Genomic DNA, 24,193 nt, shown 5'->3' with positions numbered 1-24,193 from the left:
TTACTATTTGGGTGCTACGAATCGAAAATTGTAGACATTTTGATAAAGAGCTTGACCAATCTTTTTTCATTTATTAATCCCCGACATAGAAAGAGGTATTATAAGTTTGGCAAGTCTGTGTATCTCTCTGAAGCATCGTAGCTTCTAAAATAATGGTTTACCATAAAACTCTAAAAACCAATAATGACCAGATTGTTTTCGATTAAATGCTGAATACGACGTAGATATGATCCAAAGGTAACAGCGTTGGAGAAAATAATTTCTGATATAAAAGTCATACTAGCATGTCACGCGTTTAAAAAAATATCTTGACACTAAAGCAAAATGTGACGTGATAGCCTAGTGTATATGAAGCCGGTCCGGGGCATGCACTTCCAACTTTTCAGTAATGTGCATTTTAAGAATTAAATATCACGTATCTCAAACGGTGAAGGAAAAACATCGCGAGGAAACCTGCATACCTAAGAATTTGCTCAATTCGTTGCGTGTGTAAAGTCTGCCAATCCGCATTAGGCCAGCGTGGTGTTCTATGCCTACCCCTCTCATTCTGAGAAGAGACTCGTGCTCAACAATGAGCCGATTATGGGTTGTTAATTATGAAGCACATAATGAGCTCTTCTTGTTTTGTCAACTTTTATTATAGAAAGAAAGAGAAGGCTATAAAAAATGATCATTAGTTTAGTTTGTAACTTCTGCAACTTTTTAAGTATAAATACATAATATTTCAATTAAAATTTGTCATACTTATGAGAGCCGGCGCGGCGGTGGAATATATTATTATTTATCATTTGACCTCCTGCTCTTTACTATATGAAATTACTATCCACGGTTAATTATTATCACTGATGTTGCGGCAACGTCAATTTACTACTAATACCTACCTAATATATTTTTGTTATCATCTAAGCTTGCTACATAGTTAGAAGTGAATTAAGTTTTATGTACTAGGGGATAATAAATTAGTCTATTTACTTTGGCAAGTAACCTGCGACTTAGGATCGTAAAATTCTAAATTTAATCAATAGTTTGCGTCATTGCGTCAGTGTTACAAAAATATTATAAGCTTATTACAGTAATTTGCTTAACTGCTGGAGTTAGATTACTTATAAGTTACTTTTATACGTAACTTGAATGTAAAAGTTTCAGATTGTGTATCATATCAACTACAAAACCTATTACAGCGATATACGGATACAATTATGGGAAAACGCATACATATTAGTATTTAGATACATTAGTGGTAACTCTTGGTATGTATCATTAACATCTATTCAAGTAATTGCCACTATTTACACTATTCAATACTTATAAACCACAGATATATTTATAGCAGAATTTAAAATACATTTTTTTCTTAAAATAATTGCCTGCAGAATAGAGAGGGAAATAAAATATGACAGTAAAAATAACATTACTTCTTATAAACTTTAAAACAGAGCATTGTAAAGAGTCAACATCCGCTAAGGTAGCTCCCGGTTACGGGAAGAAACACAGTTTGTCTTGTCTTGGATGGCGTTTTCGCTTGGATTTATTGATTTTTAATGGAAATGAAAATAGCGACATAAATTATAGACTGGAATTTCTGGCTATTATCCGTGAAAATTTGAGAAATCCAAGCGACAACGTCATCCAATACTCTACGTTTCACCTCATTTTGATGCGAAGTTGAAGAGTTGAAAGAAGAAAGAAAATAAATTTATTTCAATGTAATGTACCCTACCCTAATGACAGCATGTCTGTCTGTAACTCTTAAAAAGAAAGGATGTACGCCGTGCCATCTTAAGCCGTGCATAACATAGAAGCATAGTGTCTCTAGGAATGAAACGTGCGTAGAAGCTTTTCTTTCAGATCTGGGTGATGTTATAGCTTGGATTTATCGGTTTTTCTATTAAAATTCTTGAAAAAAAAAACACTTAAAAAATCGCCTCCTGTTGCAGTGCTCTTTAGCAACTAAATGTCAGCGCTCCAGATTAACTCCAGTTATTCTCACAATACCCGCCGTTTCAAGGATTAGCTTTTTGTTCAAATGCTTATTTATTAATAGGGTCTCGAGTACATGTTTATAAACGTGGACAAGAGTATCCACGGGCGGCTAAGATCGTCCACACAGAGTAATATTGTGATGTATGTTACAGCTTTTTTAAAGCGAATCTTTACTTATTTATTTTTTAAGACAATATTTAGGGTCATCATCATTATCAACCCATATTCGGCTCACTGCTGAGCTCGAGTCTCCTTTCGCTTGGTGTTAGCAGACTTCACAGACGCAGAAAATTGAGAAAATTCTCAGGTATGCAGGTTTCCTCACGATGTTTTTCCTTCACAATATGAGACACGTGAGTCATGATATTTACTTTCTTTAAATGCACACAACTGAGAAGTTGGAGGTGCATAGCCCGTCTGGATTCGAACCGACACTACATCCACATAAACGTAAAAGGTCTATTAACGGGAGGCTAAGATCGTCTACACAGAGTAATAAATTTGTTTACAGTGATGTGAGTTACAGCTTTGTTTTTAGCGAATAAATGTTCTTTGCTTATTTATTTAATACGACAACATTTAGGGTACCTGCACATAAACGTAAAAGGTATATCAACGGGAGGCTAAGATCGTCCATATAGAGTAAAAAACTTATGTACAGTGATGTTATTTACAGCTTTGTTTTTAGCGAATAAAATGGTCTTTACTTATTTATATAATAGAACAACGTTTAGGATGCACGTAAACATGGAAGGTGTATCAACGGGTGGCTAAGATCGTCCACACAGAGTAATAATTTGTTCACAGTGATGTGGGTTAACGAGCAGCTCTCGTTGCGCCACCGCACCGCACAGCGCCCGCCGCCGCCAGCGCTCCGTCCTCCGACACAAGCAATTGGATCACGACACAATCGTTATGCCACAATCGATGAAAATATCACCATAATCGTTATAACCCTCGTTTACATTTTACGATTTTAGCCGCCGCTAATTATATGCATATATATATTATGAAACGGATATAACAAAGAAATTTAAAATGTTAATTTATTTTAATTATTTTCGTAATTAATTTAAGAAATTAATAAGGCAAGTTAGCCAATGCTGATTCGGATCACGAGACACTAAGTTTGACTCCTGGGCCGACTAAAATAGGTACGAACGCCATTCATAAGTCTAGAAAATTCCAAATGTAGATTTGTACAAAGCAAGTGTGATTAAGTTTCGTGGGTTTATTATTACTATAAGTAGATACCTAAGATAATCTTGTCTCGGTGTCTATATGAACTTACACAAAAATATAACGAGTGGGATATTTCTTACACGCATTTTGCAGATTTTATTACATTTGTTTATTTTTGTTTAATTTAATTAACTTCTTTTGCGTCATAACCAAGCAGTTTATTTTGCGTCACAGCCAAGCTATTTCGCAATCTGGGAGGATATTAAGGTATGGGTTGACAAGATTGTACTTTTTCTTGGTATACTTCTATACGACCAGGATCTACACCTACGTCACTACGTCACTGGGTTTTCATTTGACATCGAGTAACAATAGCTTACTTGTCAATGAAAATAAAATCACAAATAAACAAAATGTTAATAAACAAAATACAAATCCATCTAAACAAATACAAACAACAAAAGCAGGTACATAAATATAGCCTAACTCAACATTATGTTATTTTTACTGATGTCCTTCACATTTCGTTTGGTAACACGAAGTCATGTTTCATGGAGGTAGTCATCTGCGAAGAGCTTGATAGACGATTTAAAAATATAAAACAAACACAAAGAGCGACACAAACAAAATAGCCGGTGCCAAGCTATTTACTTCCACTTGACCTTTATTAAGCAAAACAGTTAAAAATAGATGTATCTTTTTTTGGTTTGACAGACATTAATCGATATAACACAGATTTAATGGATATAAAGACTTATCATAAGCAATTTTACTTTTAGCTGGGCCCAAAACAAATTGAAAGAAAAAAACATTAGGTGAGATCGCAGTCAAAGACTGATCTAAAGCAGATCCATTTTTTTTTTATTCTTTACAAGTTAGCCCTTGACTACAATCTCACCTGATGGTAAGTGATGATGCAAACTTTGTTAGGAGGAGGATGAAAATCTACAACCTTTTCGGCTTCTACACGACATCGTACCGGAACGCTAAATCGCTTGACGGTACGTCTTTGTCGGTAGGTTGGTAACTAGCTACGGCCGAAGTCTACCACCGCCCCAGCAGATCATCGAACCCAGGACCTCCGTCTTGTAAGTCCACTGCGTATACCACTGCGCCACGGAGGCCGTCAGCTCCAAACTACCTACAAGTATCTTTGTCATTAATAAATTCATATTCTTTTAATTAAAGTATACCAACTACTAACTACTGGTTCGGAAGGAAACAATATTTTACCGTTATTACACACAGGTAAGATTTAATTTCTAAATTATTTTCCAATTCCGTTAAAACTAATAAAATTTATGTAAAAAAACATAAATCTATTTCACTGTATCACTTTATGCGTGCTGTTAATCGTAATCGAAACCGTAAACGAGTAACATGACTCCGGCGTGTCTTGTGCGTTTCAACTACAACTCTGACAATCCAGTCCGCAATAACTTATCTTGCAATCACACTATAAACAAAATACTTGACTAACTATTGGTAATTTAGGAGTGCTGGGTATCTCGTTATCTTAATTAACATGGAGCCGAATGACCTCAATAGGACGTACAATGTTCCAATTTATCTTCCCTCGATCGAATGATGTCTACAAATTGTATTGTGTTTATTTACTGCAAAAATAAGCTACAATTAATGGTATAATCTCGATGGGAACGATAGCGTCGCCTGCGCGCGGTCGTGGTCTCCCGCCGTACGATTTCCTACCGCGATACGAGCTCGACGACAATGCTACGCTTTTAATTGGTGCTCTTACATAGACATGTCACCGACTCGGAACTCTGTTCGTTTTCGAAAACGGGACGACGTACAACGCGCAGGTGCACGACGCTCGTGATTGGCAACTAAATTTTCAGTTGTCATTGTAATTTATGTAACTCGCAGTCTACTTGCGCTTATTTGAGTTATTAAGCACCAATTGCGAATGCGGGAAATATTGATTTTACTAGCGGTAAACTACGTGAAATACTAATATCGTAAGCTATAAAGAATTTATGTGTTATAAATTCTTAGCGCTCTATATTTAAAGTAGAAAATTCGTGTTGATTGATCCATAAAAAAGTGTTCGTTGAACAAAAAATAACGTTAGCGCATACCGGGTCGTCATCACGTCATTCGCAGTCAGCCAGTCGGATGATTGGCTCACCTCTGACATTTCAGTGAAGAAGATCGTTTGCGTGCCAAACTTTGATCTTTCTCGTACCCGTGTTTCATATGATTCGGTGTCAAATTCTTAACAATTTTAAGTTCAATAACAGTAAAAGTGAAATTGGGTAGTTGCCTTCGATTCTCGATATTCCAATAAAAATGTAATGAACAAAAGTGAAGAACTCGACAAATAAGATACCCGATGGAACTAATGAGACTTTTAAGTCGAATCAATTTTGCTCGTCCTCATTCTTAATATTTTTATAGATACCTGCTATGTTATAAGGTTTTTTTGTAAGACCAACTTATCGAAATCGATATCTTTTGAAATCAGTTAAAGAAACGATACCTACTTTAATTTCGCAATATGTGGTCCAGTATATTTATCATGTAGGAATGTAAATCTTTGCATAGCTACGTTGGGAATATAAAACATAAGTATAACTGATTAATAGTTTTTATTACTTATAATTTTCATTATTTCATCACTGTCTTCTAAATTCGTCTTTTCTTTTTAAAAAGTTCAATTTAAGCTACAACTAACTATTTGACAAATCATCAAACGCCATTTCTTTTTCATCTTTTAAATTACCAGCTTTTATACAATATTAATTACTTTATAACAATTGATATTCCGGCTCTTCTCAATACTTCAACAGAAGCTGCCTACGTAGTATAGTCTCTACAAATCGTCTTTGACTTTCAAAAGAAATAAAAGAATTTTTGATACTCTGGCTGTCTTCCAGTAATATCTATAACAAAACACACTGTTCATTAAATGTGGTAGAAAAGATTACATTGTTTATAAAGTTTAATTTCGCTCTTGTTTAGCGAGTGATATACTTACACAGTCAAAAAGAACTCTGTGATACTTCAGAACTCGGTAAACGAACAGTAGTCGGCCTAACTGCTCAACAGTCAATCCGTATACACAGAAATGCTGCGTGTAACTAGAGCAAGATTTGAATATTCGGTACGTAAGTATCTAATTAGGGCACTAACCTTTGCGTATCATTTATCCATTTAAATGTGAGAGTAGCCCGAGGCTCTAGGCGATAAATTTGCAAGGATGTACAATCGAATCGTGGCTAATAGAGTAGATTACTTACGCGTTCGTTCGGTAACTGGAGTGCGTCGAATCTGACGTAAAATATGGTAGAGTACGTTAACAGTATAGCTGCTCGAGTTTCCCACGCGGCTAGCGGCTTGTCTGCTGGCATTCAATGACTGCGCAGTGTACACTGTATGTATCTACATAAATGAATACCGTGCTTACTACGAGTGTAGAAATATCCTTTTGATATTTATGTGCTGGCTATTATTACATGCACCTACATAACTACTTTGTCAGGTTATTTCTTTCCTGATCTTTAACCTTTATTTTGCAATATCCGTAGAAGTTGTGGTTTAAAGGAAACGCAGTCACCCCTAAGGAGGCTTGTTAGTTATGAATGTATTCTAAAGTGCTAAAGAATTGAAGGTTGACATTTTTAGATTAGTTACATTGCATAATTACCTACTTTTAACAAACCTATACAAAATATAACAAACCATTATCATCAAGTAGATGACTAAAGAAAATTTAAATTATCCCATGGATTATGGTAATCTTAACTTATGCGATCACAAATCTAGATTACGATAATCGGTTTTATATTAAAATTACATTATTATTTTAATTATAGCAATGGAGGATCACCTAGATGTTAAGTGTTTACTACCGCCCACCTACACTTGTAATACGTGATGAAATAATGTACGTATGTTATTGCCGCCATTTGAAAATTTGTAAGTAAGACCTAAATTCTTCTTGATCAAAAAATACCTACTATTTATTATAAAATAAAATGCAGTTACTTTCTTTAAACCCAACGCTACAAAAGCAGCGATAGACATTGAAACAAATTACATCGAACGAGGAACGCGTCAAAGTGCTTTAAAATATGATTTGCCTGATAAGCATCAATCACGATGCTGTGTCGAAATAAGTCAAGATTGTCCTACATCGCAGGTGCACTCGCAAAAAAGAGAAACTGCGGTATTGCGGTGTTAAAGAAAATCTTATTATCGACATAAGGGGCGATATTCGAGCCGGCCGGCTGCTCCAGTTACAGAAAACGCTCCCCCGATTTGGATCCGGTTTGCTCTTGTTTCGTGTGAACCTACCTTCACTGTTTAAAGCGTTTAATCACTGTTATTCAGCGTACTCCTCCGAATATCGACTTGAAATCGGATACGGTAATGTGTATGAAGGTTTTCATAAGTTTTTAGAGTTTCACTTGTGACTTGCACGAAGTTGACACGCTACTCTGCTTACTTTAGATCACTTACTGGGTGACGTGCGGCTTTATAGATGTTTATTATATCATAGATTGTCAACGTTATGCAACGCATACAAAATGTCCTATAAATAATGACACTTACGATAATCATTTTGTTCATGTATTTAGTTTTATGATACTGGTACTGTGTTAAAATATACGCGAGTATGTACTAAACTGAAAACTCAATTTAAAAGCTTTCTTGCTAATAAAAACATCGTAACCGTCACTCTTCCACTTAAGTGATATTCTATTATTATTTATAGAAATAGCTTATATTTTTCATCAAATTTATTATCTTTGTTCAAAATACAATATAATATTTTTTTTATTTTGCAGTTTGAAGAAAAAAGTAAGTTGTTGTATAAAAGTATGGTTTAATTTATTTAATCTCAGTTACTGTTATATTATTCAAGATATAAGGAAATTATTAAGATATAAAAAAATAAAGTTTGCTGTCATTAAATCCATGATGAAAACACTAGGAACCTGGTGTATAATCGCCAAATCTCCAGAAAGGATTTTCAAGCGATTTTCACAGTTGTAGTTAGACTAAACATAGCATAGCTTAAGGCAACAAACATCATGTATTTATGGCTTGTATCATTGAAACCGAACGTAAAGAAAAAAAAGTTATTCAAAATAAAATAAATATCACGCATGCTAAGCTGTGGGCGCCAGACATAAAATTTAATTCAGTGCAAAATATCCGATAACTGCTACCCACTTAAAAGTCGATTGGTTTCACCGATCGACTTTTTATCGATCGGTCGAACGAAATCGTGAACAAAAGCTAGTTAATAAAAAGCTCATGTCATTTACATCTAAGGCTTCCGTAGAAGGTAATAATTACGGTAAGTTTTTAATTTAGTAGTTTATTTTAGGTACTAGACACACCTGTTTATTTTTAGTTAGTAACTACTGAATTTTTAGTTAGTTACTAACGAAGATACTATGTTCACAATTTTGGGTCACAGGCTACACAGAATAAATATTGAAATAATTTAATTGCATTCTTTACAGTTTAAAAATACAAGTCAAGTTTTGAACATTTCAAGTGATGCGAAAGCGTGGGATGTATTTGCTTAGATGAATGTTTGGACAGCGGAGAAACTGGGATGATTTAATACATACACATTTGAAATTACGAGTATGACTGTTCGATGTCATACACAAAATAAAAATCCTTAAGAGTGCATCTCAATCAATCATCACACTATTCATAAATAATAATTTTACTACTCTTTCAGATTAGATTTTACTTTTGCATTTGATGGAATGAGCCATTCCTTGATTTGGTTATAGGCTATTTAAAATTATAACCAAACATACACTGTAGCTACTAAGTGCCAAACCGAAAAAGTTTGTTCCTAAGTACACGTGAAAACAAAAATATAATCTGAACAAAGATCTTAAAAACATCGATTACAATAACACAATAAGCATATTCAACAATCAAAATATCAAATATTATAACTAAAACTTTTCAATAGCCATTCAAAATTCACTTTACCAGTCAATTACAATTTACAGTCATTGGACAAATCGTATATTCAATGGCCAAGAGAAAAAAATCCGATTATCACATTATTGATGACTTGACACGATCAAATAAAGAATAGGTATTAAAGAAGACGCTGTGACAAGCTTGATGAGAGTTTATTTGTTATAATAGAAACAACTAATTGATAGTTATATAATGAAAGTGATTCAACGCTAAGCAAAAAAAAATACAGAAGCAAATCGTTACGAAGTATTGACAGCTGAGATGTAGAATACATAACATTATAATAATTGTCTATCATTGCTGTTACAATATTAAAATGCAAGTCAAAGTTGTGAGTAATGTTATCCTCGAAATTGCGCTTGTGTTGTTTGAGAAATCCCGAGTTCTCAGTGTGCCTAGTGGGAGTTTTCAATATTTTCATACTGTTACTATCGCGTTGACGTAAACGCGAATTTATATGGAATTTAAACAGTTGTGCTGTAGTGCCACCACTGCTGTTTCAATTCCTTAGAAATTCGCGTTTACGTTAACGCGATAGTAACAGTATCAAACTGCCACTAGGCCCTCAGATCAATATTTTATTTCTCGATTAACCGTCAACCTATTTTTATGACTTCTACTTCACATTACGTTAGTCATGTAAAACTGTAGAAATGTTAAACATTACCGTGAAAATCAAAAAGCCATTTAATACGCCTAAAATAAAAAATTAAAGCGTATTGCGGATCGCTACTGGTAGTAGACTAAATACTTATTAAATATTAATTGAAAATATCAGTAAGAAAATAAGATCGCACAACGTATACGAAAGCCGGTAGCCGTTTCATGTTTTAATGAGATGATAACGATTTTCATAACGTGATATGTGTTTTTTTATAGCAATATGACCATAAAAGGATTTAAATTGTTTAAAACGCATTTAACGTTTTAAATATATTTCTCAAGAATTGTACGAGTAAGTATGTTGTACATGCAAGGAGAAAAAAAAACTGGCTTGACGATTAAAAATCAGAGCAATAAAAAAATTCTGGACAAAGTAGTTGGACCATACAGTTCAGGAAGTAAGTTTAGCATACTCAGACACCTAATAAAAATTATGAATACATTAAGCAATGACAGGCGGGTAACAAGCGTGTCGTGTGATTATAGGTACACGTGATATCTTGCTCTGTATCTACCAACTAATGGAGATAATAATTATAGCAGACTATGATTAATTACCTTCTGTAACGTAAAAGAAAAAGTAGTAAGATGCTACTTTTCACAGTAATTTGAATATGCATGATTTAATATTTAATTTACAACTTTTACAGTAACTCCCTAGAAGTACCTACTCTAAAAATTAAATGACCAGGTGGTAGTAATGGAACTCTAATAACCTACAAAGTCTACCAGTCAATAATAATAGTGTAGGGGAACTGTTAACACTTCTAAAAATAGCAATAAAGTTAGACATGCGGCAGGAAACAGTATTGTAAAACTCTGCATAAAAATCAGTTCAGTAGTTTAAGCGGCACGGTAGAACACAACCGCATACATACATATATGCATACTTCATCATCATCATAATCATGTCAGCCGACGTGATGGACGTACACTGCAGGAAATTTCACACAGGGATTTCCAAACTTCACGATACTGAGCCGCCTGCATCCAGCGAATACCTGCAACTTGCTAGATGTCGTCAGTCCACCTGGTGGGGAGTCGACCAGCGCTTGCGCTTTGTGGTGTGGGGGATGCATACTTACACAGCACAAAATCATTACCCTTCCTTTTGGTTTCACTGTGGTCGGGTATTACACTGTCCATCACTGCTAAAAACTAGACATACGAGAATACAACGATGATAAACAGATGATCTAATTTTGATGTTTATTTAATACCAATATACATAATTATCAATATTTTATACCTTTACATTTTTAGAACACAGAAATTAAGTATTGATTTTGGATAGTGACATCGCAGATTTAGATTCATCAGATTCGCTTAAAAGAATCCCGGCATGTTTATAGTGTTCATATCAGTTTCTTTAAAGATTATGTATTTGTTAGTTATAATTACAATACTCGTAAATCTCGTGTGGATGTCTGCACACTAGAGTCTAAGAGCGCGTCTAGGACAATTATTATACACTCCAAACGACTTCATAGATACGAATATACGTAATTAACTTTTTAATAGTTGCAAGAGTTAATTTAGCTGTATTCAAATATTTTTGTTGCACAATAGTTAATAAGATATACGGGTACATATTTGCATTACATAATTTTGAAAACGACAATTTCAGCCTTTTGTTATAAACGTTCACTAAACTTCGTTAATACCCGTACGAAGGCAACACGGTCCATTATTTTATACGATCATAATAACTAATCTAATACAGTACGAGTACCTACTTTTGCGATGAAAATGCATCGTCTAATAATTTCCAAGTCGTGATCTCACACCATCAGTGTATTTCGCCATTAGAGTTTGTCCTTATTTATAGGTATTATCTCGTCTATCGGTCGGTTATATTTCGTAACGCGGCAGTTTAGCATCATTTGCATATTCCGTGATGGTGTCGAAGCTAGCCGGCCTTATAGGAACAAACTGCATACCCCATCAGCAAATTATGCCTTAAATACGGTGTTGGATGCTTGGTGACACCCACAGAATGTTTCAATCGAACATGGAAGCCGCAGCAATATTTTGCTTTTCTCTAAATAGTGTGTTTATTCTGTACTAATATTTAAAATAGCAAACCGCTTTTTGCATGCAACCAATGTATTCTGTGATGCGACTCCTTGTGTAAGTATATAGGTAAAGTAATTTAGATTAAACTACTAATTTTGGATCCATTTTCATTATCAGTAAGGAAATTTGTAAAAGGTTTATGACTATGATAATAGGCGCATTTATGGAAAGTAGAAAAAAGTTGATGCTCCGTATGATTTCGAACGCATAGTTTATTAACGTTGATGATATACATTAAAGTAATGTTCCTTCTATGAAACTGTATAATTTACACAGGCCTACCTATCGTCATAAATATTTCTACCTACGTATATGCTAAAGACCATCTATCTTACAGTAATCGATTTTATTTTTAATAATTTATGAAGTTATTATGATCAAAATAGAATCCTTGTACAATTAAGTGTGTCCAATTAGTTGCATTTGGTTTTTCATTTAGATCAATATTTATACCTTTGTAGATCGTGTAAATAATTAATATTTTATAGGATATCGTTGTATAAAGTTTACGCGTTTCAAATTTTCTGAAAGTAGGTTACATTTAATGAAACACTTGCTTTTTCTAAATTATATGGTACGTTTGATAAAGCATTAATAGGTTACAATCATTGGCCTTCATAGAAGTAACTAGATAAGTGGAAAAAAATAACTCAGATTTATGATCTAAGGAATTAAAGATCGATGTAATCCTGCAGATTACTCCTTAGAATAGGTGAATAAAAAACAATGTGAACTTAATCTGTTAGGCATTAACAGCGAACAGTAGTGCTTTTATGCATATAACCATTATCACTAGGATGCTAAAAATATAGCTAAAGCCTTTATTGTTTTGTATAACAGTCTTGAATAAAATCATATATATATCGATGAATTTGCATGAGGACTACATACAAGTATGTTACTGATTTTTTCTAAGAAATTAAATTGTTTGTGCAGTGTCGTAAGATATCGTTATTACCGCGTTTATGCATTACTTTATTAATATTGGAACATTGCGAACGCGTTTATGATCCAATAATTTTCATAGCATCGGAGGCTGGGATGATCCAGATTCATGTATCCTTTCACCGAAGGCCTTGAAGCAAATGCTGCGGCCACTGGCCATTACCGATGCACCAATGTAAATGTCCTACCTAAACTATTAACATAGATCGGTACCGAAAGATATACAGCATTCAACCGGCATCTCGAGATCTGATTGTATTTTATTCCCCTGTATTTACATTCTATTTGTAAATTTGTGTTATAATTCGTACGATTTACGTGATGGGGGAACGAAACTGGAGCTCCATTGTTCACTAAATGTAAAATTACATGTTTGAATTATGTGGCTATCTTTACATAGTTTGAATTATGTGACACATTTAGGGACACTATTAATTAAGATTTGTGAGCGTTAAAACGTATTATATTCCTAATATTTTCCGTTCGACGCTAGTGGAACAGTTGAGATTTATTATCACAGTTAGTTGCTAGAAAACGCTCTGCAGCTTTAAAATAAATGATTTTGTTTCACGAACCTAGCTTTGTTTAAGACAATCACGGTTGGATAGAAAGTTAATAATTGCACAACGAGATTTTATAAAAGCGATAGTTTAAAAAGTTGTCTAATTTAGTGAACAGTTTTATTTTTATTTTTGATATAACAATGAAATATTCATGCATGCAAAATATGCATCTAATAAGCTTTACATGTTTTTATGTTGCTGTAAACGATAAAACAACTATCTTCTATAATCACAACACTATTATTTTGTTCGTTTTAAATATTTTGTTATAATTATCGCAAGAATAATGTTTATTAATCCTATTATTATTTACCTAAACATAAACGTAAGTTCCCAGAAACGGTTTTTTGGTATCAAAAACTACACACAACCACAAGTTTTTTATTACTTTTGTAAAAAATCTAAAACCAAAAACTTATTTACTTACTTCAAATAGGCTTGGTTTACAAACACTTTTGTAACGTCAAGTTTGATTAATTCTAAACACTCTACCACCAGTTTGGATGGCAAGTTCTTCTGTGAAGAGCCGGCCATATAAAGAACAGTTGTAATCATCATTATTTACAATGTTTATTACGATTAAATAAATTAATTAATTCTATAAATAATCATTTATAATTTAATTATATTCAATATTGTTCAAATCCATACAGCAATGCAATATTCCCGTATTTCGGTTCATTCATTTTATAAGATAAATAAATATACTTTATTTGCACACCACAAAGACAAAAACAAGTGAAATAAAAAACAAATTAAGAAGAGATCAGCATACAAAAGGCGGCCTTATCGCTAAGTAGCGATTTCTTCCATTTTATGTGTGAAGCCGGAGGCAATAGTTCATACAAAAATCATTTCCTTAGGTAAGCTTAAGCTATAAAGTGGATCTTTATTTAAGTTGTGTGTATAAACTACTTCTTTGCAAGTAGAATAGACAATAGCACTAGTTACGGGAAATTAAAAATAATAGCGTCGTAAGTAGTTACGTTCGCGTGTAGTCATTATTTCGTTCGCTGGTCAGTTTATTGCGCTCACTCAAGGCGAAGTTTCAGACAATAAATACAGTGTTCGCGTTGCTTTTTATTTATATTGTTCTCGGTGTTTATACGAGTTACAATTTAGTAATACTTACTTGTTTTTGTAAGTTTTATGCATTTAATACATTGTAAACTCGATATAACGACATTAAACGGATGACGTTATAGACAGTTATTGTTAAATGGAAGGAAGAAAAATGTATGAGTAAAACTTTTTCGTCAAAACACAGTGTGTTTCTTTTACTGCTATGTTTATAGTTTGAAAGTTTGTTAGCAATGAAAAGAACTAAAACAAAAGAACCAATTTCGCTTGATTGTTGTCGCTATTAAGAGTGGGTGTAATGCTGTATAGAGTGTATGATTATATGGAAGTCAAGCTAAACCAATCAAAGGCATGTGATGTCGACGCTTTAGCGAGTTTGTCGTTAAATCGAGTGACGATACATGCAGTTCACACTGTATGTAGTATTAGGCTGGGTTTGAATACCTTGTTGGTCCAGTGGTTAGCTTATTACCTCGAATGACGAGATCCTGGGTTCGAGTCCTAAGTCGGGTTATGGAGTGTTGAGCTTTTTTCTTAAATAGGTTGATAATTAAAGAATTTTGCACTATGTTGCTCTATATTTACAATTTTTCAGAGTATACAGCTCTCTTACTAATAGCGTACTAATTATAAATTACTTAAGTTGTAAAACAAGTAAAAATTTAAATGTCTACTATAGAATTGTACTGTTAAGTTAATTTTGACGAATGTACCTAAAGTTTTCCAAACTTTAGGTACATTCGTCAAAATTAACTTGTAAATGAATGTCAAATTGTAAATCCTAATTTTCATCATGAATTAATTATCTTCATTACCTAATAAAGTAAATACAAAGTAGTATATTATTTTGTAATCTATGTAGCTTTAATTTTTTTTAATAAACAATTTTTGGTCATTGATGTTTTAATCTATACTATATTATAACAAAGAACTAAAGTTTGTGAGGTTGTATGTTCGTTGTTGTTAGTTCGGGATAACCGATTTTAAAAATTATTTTATAATTAATCAATAACTTTTTCAAGTTCACGAGAGCAACACTTAAGGAAGATGGAAGGAAACGACTACGTGTAACCAACCAGATACATTTGACAGCGCTACGATGCCTTGCGCTTATTCGTAAACTCTACAAAAGCAGAATGTGTGATATGTTGTCTACTTCATCATCATTAGCAACCCATTTTAGGCTCACTGTTGAGCACGAGTCTCCTCTCAGAATGACAGGGGTTAGGCCAATAGTTTACCACGCTGGCCCAATGCGGATTGGCCGACTTCACACACGTAGAGAATTAAGAAAATTCTTAGGAATGCAGGTATCCTCTTGGATGTTTTTCCTTGACCATTTGAGACCCGTAATATTTAATTTCGAAAAATGCACATAATTGAAAAGTTAGAGATGCATGCCCCAGATTGGATTCGAACCTACGCCCTCCGAATCAAAGGCAGAGGTCATATCCACTGGGCTAATATGAGCTGACATAGAGACGTGATTTTTTTTTTTTTTTTTTATTCTTTACAAGTTAGCCCTTGACTACAATCTCATCTGATGCTAAGTGATGATGCAGTCTAAGATGGAAGCGGGCTAACTTGTTAGGAGGAGGATGGAAATCCATACCCCATCCGGTTTCTACACGGCATCGTACCGGAACGCTAAATCGCTTGGCGGTACGTCTTTGCCGGTAGGGTGGTAACTAGCCACGGCCGAAGCCTCCCACCAGCCAGACCTGGACAAATTAAGAAAATCTCAATATGCCCAGCCGGGGATCGAGCCCAGGACCTCCGTTTTGTAAATCCACCGCGCATACCACTGCGCCACGGAGGCCGTCAAAACGCCTCTACGTCAACCCATATTAAATATATCTATGCTTACTATTATATCCCATACTCTTTATTCTTATGTTAAGTGTACCTAAATATTGGTGTTTAGCTTCCTTAAAGATTAAGATAAACTTTTAGTTTTAAAAAAACGTTTCATTTGTCCTTGTGGAAAACCTACAGGCGCACTTTCGATTATTTACCTCTAGGGCTTCAAGTTTCAAAGATAATTTCTCGTCAGTTATAAAAAAAATGTTTATGGTAAGGAAAATCCAACTGCTGTAACTACAGGTATATTGCAAATTAACATAATTGTTTTAAGTTAATTAAAATTGCTCGGGGAAAGCCATTTATTAGGCTTTATTTACAATATCAGTAAATCATTTACAGCTTTATTTCTTCTGTTGAAAGAAATGTTAAAATCTATATATGCTTTTTACGTGAAACTGAAATCTGATCCAAGGATCTTCGTCTTACACATTTGTTATGTGAATACTAAATATGTGATTACTAAATATACATTTATTACAATTACATATATTACAGATTATAATACATTTAAGCGGAATCTATCTTGGGCTATATGACTACTTAACATCTTATGAGTTGTCAAGAAAATAAATCGTTACTCATTCCTTGTACCTTGCCGCAATATATTGTGTAGTCATTACTATTGATGGTAACCCGAATCATCATGATCGTTATTTTCATTGTCAATATTGCAATTAATTTCTGGAATCCGTTTATCTCCCTTGAACTGCAAGTGGACTGTGAATACAATAAATACGATTTTATGTTGCATTTTAAAGCAATTTGTAGAGTTCGTTGGTGTTGTAAAAGTCAGATAATGTATCAAGCTCAAGCATTATCGCGAAGGATATAAAGTACTATATCATTTTGGTCACCCATACTTGAGCATTTAATGTTTTCCTGATTTATATAAATAAATCGAGTCTTTTATTTTATAATGAGGATAGCAAATTATGTTGGCCTGATTTAAAATTTCATTTTATTATTTAGAATAAGCAGCCATCATTGTCGTAATAATAATTACGAGTTGCTGTTTATTGTCAGATTTTCCAGCTCTTACTGATCATGTAGGTATTTAGAGAAGCATTTATTTAAATTAATTCACATAATCTGTACGGATTAAAAATCATACAACAATAAGCAAGCAGGTCACCGAGAAAGAAAACTTTAGTCTCATTTAAAAGGTGAGGCTTTGACTTTGTATGCGGATTGTAGTTATTTCCAAGTAGGTATAGACACAGTATATTAACTCTGTAATAGGTAATCCTTAATTATACCTACGCTTGATAATTACTGATTTCATAAAATTAACTCCAGTAGTAGTATTTTAAATTACAATTAATACAAGAGCGCCGATATTGAGAAACCGGAATCTTATGTATTAATTGAAGGTTTAAAACTTTTTGAAGGTAATTGCAACAAGCTTAAAGTGAAAACAGTTTATTTATAAACTTTCCTTTGGTCGCTCCAAATATTGACATTTAATTTCAACTGGTGCGTATCGGATTGACGCTGATATTTTAAAGTAGGTAGCTTTATCCAATCAAGATAGGTTTTTCGAACTTGTTTATTTTTTATCCACTGAAGGCCATGACAGCCCTTATGCGGTCATCACCATTAGCGACGTGATTTCTATAAATTTAAATGTTGTAAGTAATTATTGAACCTTACTACTTAGTTGATCTAATGGTCAGTATGTTCAATTATAGGTCATGCAACTTATACCTAGGGTAACAAGGTTATTAGAACTTTAAGGAAATCTCAATAGTAGTCTGTACTTGCGACGGTATTGGTACGCTTCCGTATATCAGAGAGTACGTAAAGCCGTCGATCATACGCCTGATCTCTCTTTGGCTGTATAATGTGATTGTCCTGACAAACTCAGTACCTATCCCTTAATCCCACACCCGTGTCTTTTTATTATATTTAAATCAAATTAACTAACGAAAGCTATAGTTCTATATAATTTTGTTAAATATAAAACTAATGACATTTACTTACTCCGATCCCATTAAATATACCCAGTATCTATTTACTGGGAAGGAAGTTTAAACGTCTTTTGTGTTTATATTGTCTTTAGATTAGTCTAGTTTGTATTTACTAATTCTCAAATAAATACTTCTTCTACACTTCTAGAATATAAGAATTAATTTCACCTAAATCTATATATTTAGGTGAAATTAATAGATAATAATATTCAATTTGTACGACAAATAAAATATCATCTCATCATCGTAACATAATAAGCAGTGTAAATATTTTGTATTTTCTTAATCTAACGTTCCGATCCAAGACATCTTGTAAAATACAAAGTATGTAAGCAGTAAGTCGCATTATAAAACCTTCCACCTTTAAGAAGACGATTAAAAATAATGAATTTCTAATGTACATTTAAGTGTACTCGCAACAGCGTATATTATGATAATTCAATGTAAAATAACGATGCTTTCGCTGGAAGTCGAGTCGATGCGATGCGTGCGAGGTCGAAGAGCTATACGACACGTCGGTTACAAACGCTTCGAATTAACATTAACAACCCCGAGCCAATATATTTCATGATTTATGGAATCCTGGTACTCGAAGATAATTATTTTCTGCTAAGTATATTCCAACGACATAAGATTTCACTTTAAACCAAAATTATTATATAAAAGTATATATAAATGGCAGTTTGCCATAAAATATTATATTATTATCTTTATTGTTTCCTATTTCATTAATGAATATAACATGAAACTTTCAGATGTGGAAGATAGAATTTTTCGAACTGTTGACAAATAGTTTACAATGAGAAATAGTAAGTAGTAACATATATATGTTAATTTAGTTTATATCATTTTAATAGTCCGCTAACTGGCTTTAGAGCATCGTGGTGGGAGGAGAAGGGAGGAGGGATAACTAGTTCCGTGAGGAGTTAAAATCGGCTGATAACGATATAAAATAAAAATCTTATACCTTTTGTTTTTTCTTAACTCAGTCTATCTTCAGTTAAGCAAGTAATTTTTCCCGGTAGCAAAAGCCAACCCACACCAGATGTGAGACAGTTTCCAAATTCCAAAGTTTACTTGACTTGTGAATTGAACCCTTAGGACTAATATAAAGCAACGAGTTGAAAACTGAGCCGGAGTGGTTTTAATATCCTAAGTATGTAAACAAAAAAATCGATACCACACTGAATGATAGTTACGTTACGATGATGTATCTCAGTAAATTAGATACGGGTCTAGAACCAATCTCGTCCCGTACCTAATCGGCTTTACGAAACGCCTCGTCCCTCGACCCTCTCGAGTCGTTATAGCGTTAGTCTGCGCCAAATATCTCCGCACGCCTTCATCGCTGCCGCCGAGTCTTGTAGGTAACGTGAAAGTTCATAATAATCACGTGCTTTTATAGTAAATTGCTATAGTGCTATTAGCTGAACACAAATGGTGGCCTCCTTTTAATCTTCCGTCAATTCTTATAAAATCGTCGCATCGTCGAACGGCATGTAAGAATTTCACCATTTATAATTTACTAGCGGATGTCTCAAAGTTTTATTCGCGTAGTTTCTGTTCCCGTGTTAATGCAGGGACACAATATATACAATGTTACTCACTGATAACGGAACTTTCCATTTGATGGAGTGATATAGCCGTAAGATTTAGTAAGTTTGTTTGTTTGTGATAGCGTCACAAACTAATTTAATCTAATCTAAATTTACATAACACATTTTAAATGTATTATTGACAGATTCAATTCCTTCAATTTTAAGAAACTTGGGTGGTTTCCATTTTCATGAAACAAATAAATGACGAACTTGCTTGTATAAAGAACCCGTGATAGGTTTCAAACTGGTTGAGCAAACAATTACATGCGAAAGTTTGTTTACTTATATTACAATACTAGCGGACCCGTTCAAGCTCGCTTTGAGTTATGTGCACTTCTTCCCTATCCCTACCCTACCATACCCCTATCCTATTACATTTTCGTAAAAGTGATGTGATGTATGTGTTTATCATTATTACCGACGGCATCTCCATTACTATTTTAAAATAAAATAACACTTATTGTGTCATGACTATTAATAGTTAGACATATGCTGTCGCGACATTTTTCGTAGAAAATAATATGTTCTGCAAAGTTGTAGTGCATTATTTTATTCTAACATCAATAATTTGTGCAGCGCATGCGATGTAAAGAATATTTTAGGTAAAATTTTTACACCTTGGGTTACATTATTGGAGTTTTAGGAAGGATCCCTATTTTTTTTTTAATATCATACAGCCTATAGCACTCAGGGATAGTGTAGCTTCCCAACAGTAAAAGATTTTTTAAAATTGGTTTAATAATTTCGGAGCCTATTCATTACATACAAATACTCAAACAATCAAATCTTTCCTCTTTAAAATATGTATATAGATAAATATGTAGATAATACTTATCTCTATTATATATCTCGTCTAAATATTTTATCTTAAAAATGTATTTGCTTAATTGTATCTAATATTTTTTTTAGTTTTATCTTGTAATATTCTTATCAGAATCTTATTAGATGTTCAAATTACGACAATGTCTGTAGCAAGTGAAGTGACTATAAGAAAAGTTAGTTTTTTGTTTATCTCGTAAATCCACCTTACAGGGGGACATGGTAAGTAGTACGATAAATAATCTTCCAACAAATGATAGATTGCAATACGAGACAAGATTTTTTATCGGCCTGAGCAAACCTCGTAAAATGCGTTCCCTGCTGACATTTCATTAATTACTTAATGAAATGTCAGCAGGGAACAGGGAAGGGAACGAATACAAAGATTGAACGGTATGTATTCAACATTATAATATATTCCTTGCTTACAAAAAGTAGTTTTAGACAAGCCTCCCAAATTATTTTAATCAATCCCATCATTTTCACACATGATAAAATATGCATTGAAAATGATGGGATTGATTAAATTATACGAGTACATATGATTAAAGAAAGAAAGCAAGAAGGAAGAAGAAAGGGTAACTAATTGAATAGTGTTATAAAATTAAAAAACACTTACTGTTTTACATACTTTATATGCTATTTATAATTCATGAACAACTAGCAACACAGAAAAAAACTAAGCAGAACTTGGCCACAAAATTTCTTGAATGATTCAAAGGTCATAACTCCATATAAATATTTATATCTTACGAAACGTGTTAATAAAAAATATACACTTATAAATATTCAATTAAAGTTGTCACGATATCTAATTTAAAAATAAACTCCGATTCAACCCGCGGGCAGCAAATGAAAGAGAATTGAATTCGGTGCGCGCACGCAATCTGCGGGGAATCCGTAAGCTGGCCACTTAACTGGAAAATCAATCTCACTTACTTTTTTACACGAAATTAGATGACAAAAAAAGCTTTTTAAGGTCACTACCGATTAATAGATATGAGTCTGTGCAAAAAGTTGAACAGGATTTTATAGTAAATCCGCATAACAATGACATAGGGACGCGGTTCAAAGTCAAGTTTGCGCGCAAAAACTATTGTGTCGTTGTCATTGGACTCGCGTGCGTCCGGTCTCGGGACGAATGCTGGCCCTAGTGGTAAGGTCTCCGTACATTGTAGCAAACTATGTGCTCATTATTTATTTAATATTGTGTGCCTATAACGCAATCAACCATAATTGAATCGAACAAGCACTGTCCTGTTATTGGTGATGCGAGATTTTTTTTTAATGTAAGTCATGGCATTTTATTAACCACATCCTTTTGGTGATACAAAACGTGCTCTGTCTTTAAACAATCTGTAAAATAAACGTATACATATTTACTTGTACATAATATTTAGTAGTAGCAGAGTTTTATACGACAGAACTTATCCAGGGAAGAAGTGTTATTGCTATACTTATTTCATCTGTCAAGTAGCATAAATGCTGTTCCTGTTTAATGGGCATGGTTGCCTATTAAATTACAAGCACATGTGGTTTAAAATGTCCCTGAGACAGAGGGAAACAGGGCAACAGGCTAACGTATTGTTGATTGCGTTATTTGTATCCCCGACGAAGTATAAGTAAGTTGTTTTATTATAAATGAAGGTATTTCCATTTACCATCCGGTAGCAACTGTTTGTCCCGTCAACTATTGATATAAGAAAATAAAAAGATAATTGTAAACCTGAACATTCCACTGATCGCCTATGAAACTGGTGTATAACATGAATTCTTATTGGTAGCTATTTAGTTTCGTTATCTATTTTATTGTCCATGGTAAGTTTAGGGATACTTTTATTAAATTTTTTACAAAAGTTATTTTTTTTGCTATTTTTTGTCGTAATAACTATAGGTATGTCCCTGTACTCTATTGTGATCTATAACTTTATAATACCTACATATAATATATGTAGGTCTATACCAACAAAATATTTAAAAATGGACATAAATCATTCAAATATGTAAATGCGAACTAAATTATACAGAATAGATTTTACTTTAATGTTGGAACGTGTTAATTTTTTTATTTGTTCTTATTATATTTTGCAGTGTAACCTTTATTATAATCCTTCTATATTTTGTAATGCCTATCTCAAAAAGGTTCTAAATAAATGTTATTATATATATTAATTAATAATAATAAAAATAAGTCGGGTTTTCTTTCCTGATGCTATAACTCTAGAACGCACGAACCGACTTCCACGGTTTTGCATTCGTTGGAAAGATCTCGGGCTCCGTGAGGTTTATAGCAAAGAAAATTCAGGAAAAGGTAGGGGTAGGGTAGGGGTAGGGTAGGGGTAGGGTAGGGGTAGGGTAGGGGTAGGGTAGGGTAGGGTAGGGTAGGGTAGGGTAGGGTAGGGGTAGGGTAGGGTAAGGTATGGTAGGGTAAGGTAAGGTAAGGTAGGGTAGGGGGTAGGGTAGGGGTAGCGTTGGGTAGTGGTAGTTGAAAGTTTACATCGAGTGTCACGCGGACGAAGTCGCGGGCGTCCGCTAGTTAATAATAAATATCGACTGATTTTATCTTACGGATATAAAATAACTTCCGAGTTAAGTATATTTAAATAGTTAATTTCATTATGAATAGTTAGTAGGTATATTGTTAAACATAACTAAAGCAGTTTGCAGTAACAATAACATATTTATTTTTGTATATAACCGGACTTTTAAAATATCTACTAATAAGTAATAACTAATACTCATTAATAGTTTTTTTAAATAACTCGGTTTTTAAATATATTTGCCATCCACATTCCATTTACCAGATTATCTGAATGGAAATTCAAATTTAACAATACATGTTATAAATTGGTAGCTCGTTGAAGTCTTTTGTATGTGTTCTACGCAGCTACACGTAGCATGCACTAGGCATAATATTATTCAACTGTATATTATAATAAAAAACGACCACGCTATGCTAAAAAATTGTATTATTACATATTCGTTAACCTACGTTTTTATGTAAATGGATATGAATATGTAATAAAAAAAATTTGGTAACAAAAAAATCAATTAGCAACAAATGAACAATAGCTTTTACAATTAATATTGGTGCTCCAGTTAACTGATCGGCCATATTAATTATACAAATAATACCTGGAAACACGCGTGAGTTGAAGGTAGTTCCGTGTCAGTTGACGTCCGGCAAACCTTCGACATTTCCGAGCAAAACAGTAGAAACTAGCTGCCGCGGAGCAGCGGGGCGGGGGAGAGGGTGTACAGCAAGGGTGCGGGGGGAGGCGGCGGCGTGTTCGCGCGCCGCGTGCCGCGAGGTCGCTGTCTTTTTACTCGCATTACCTCCTGACATTCGATCTTAATGGAGTTGCCTTATTGAAATTTAAGCACAACAAGCACCGATGTAATGGAATAAAATTAGGTTATCGTACCAAGAATACGGTCTTCGAGTGGCCATCTTTAAACTCACGACGGCCCAATA

At 33.8% G+C, this 24,193-nt stretch overlaps 1 protein-coding gene across 2 annotated transcripts in view; it reads right to left on the bottom strand.

The window, feature by feature from the left end:
- LOC112043312 (uncharacterized) overlaps positions 1-24,193 on the bottom strand; it is an 86,088-nt gene that overhangs the window by 8,462 nt on the left and 53,433 nt on the right. Inside the window, exon 1 of one of the 2 annotated variants that reach the window (XM_024078654.2) lies at positions 23,854-23,999. The exons of the other annotated variant lie outside the window; for it this stretch is intronic. The gene's annotated coding sequence lies outside the window, so the exon portion shown is untranslated. Of the gene's footprint in view, positions 1-23,853; positions 24,000-24,193 lie in introns of those variants that run through there. 2 annotated transcript variants of the gene reach the window in all.

The sequence above is a fragment of the Bicyclus anynana genome, chromosome 4 (genome assembly GCF_947172395.1).
Source record: "Bicyclus anynana chromosome 4, ilBicAnyn1.1, whole genome shotgun sequence".
Lineage (NCBI taxonomy): Eukaryota > Metazoa > Arthropoda > Insecta > Lepidoptera > Nymphalidae > Bicyclus > Bicyclus anynana.
This window is presented reverse-complemented; position numbering and strand designations above follow the sequence as displayed.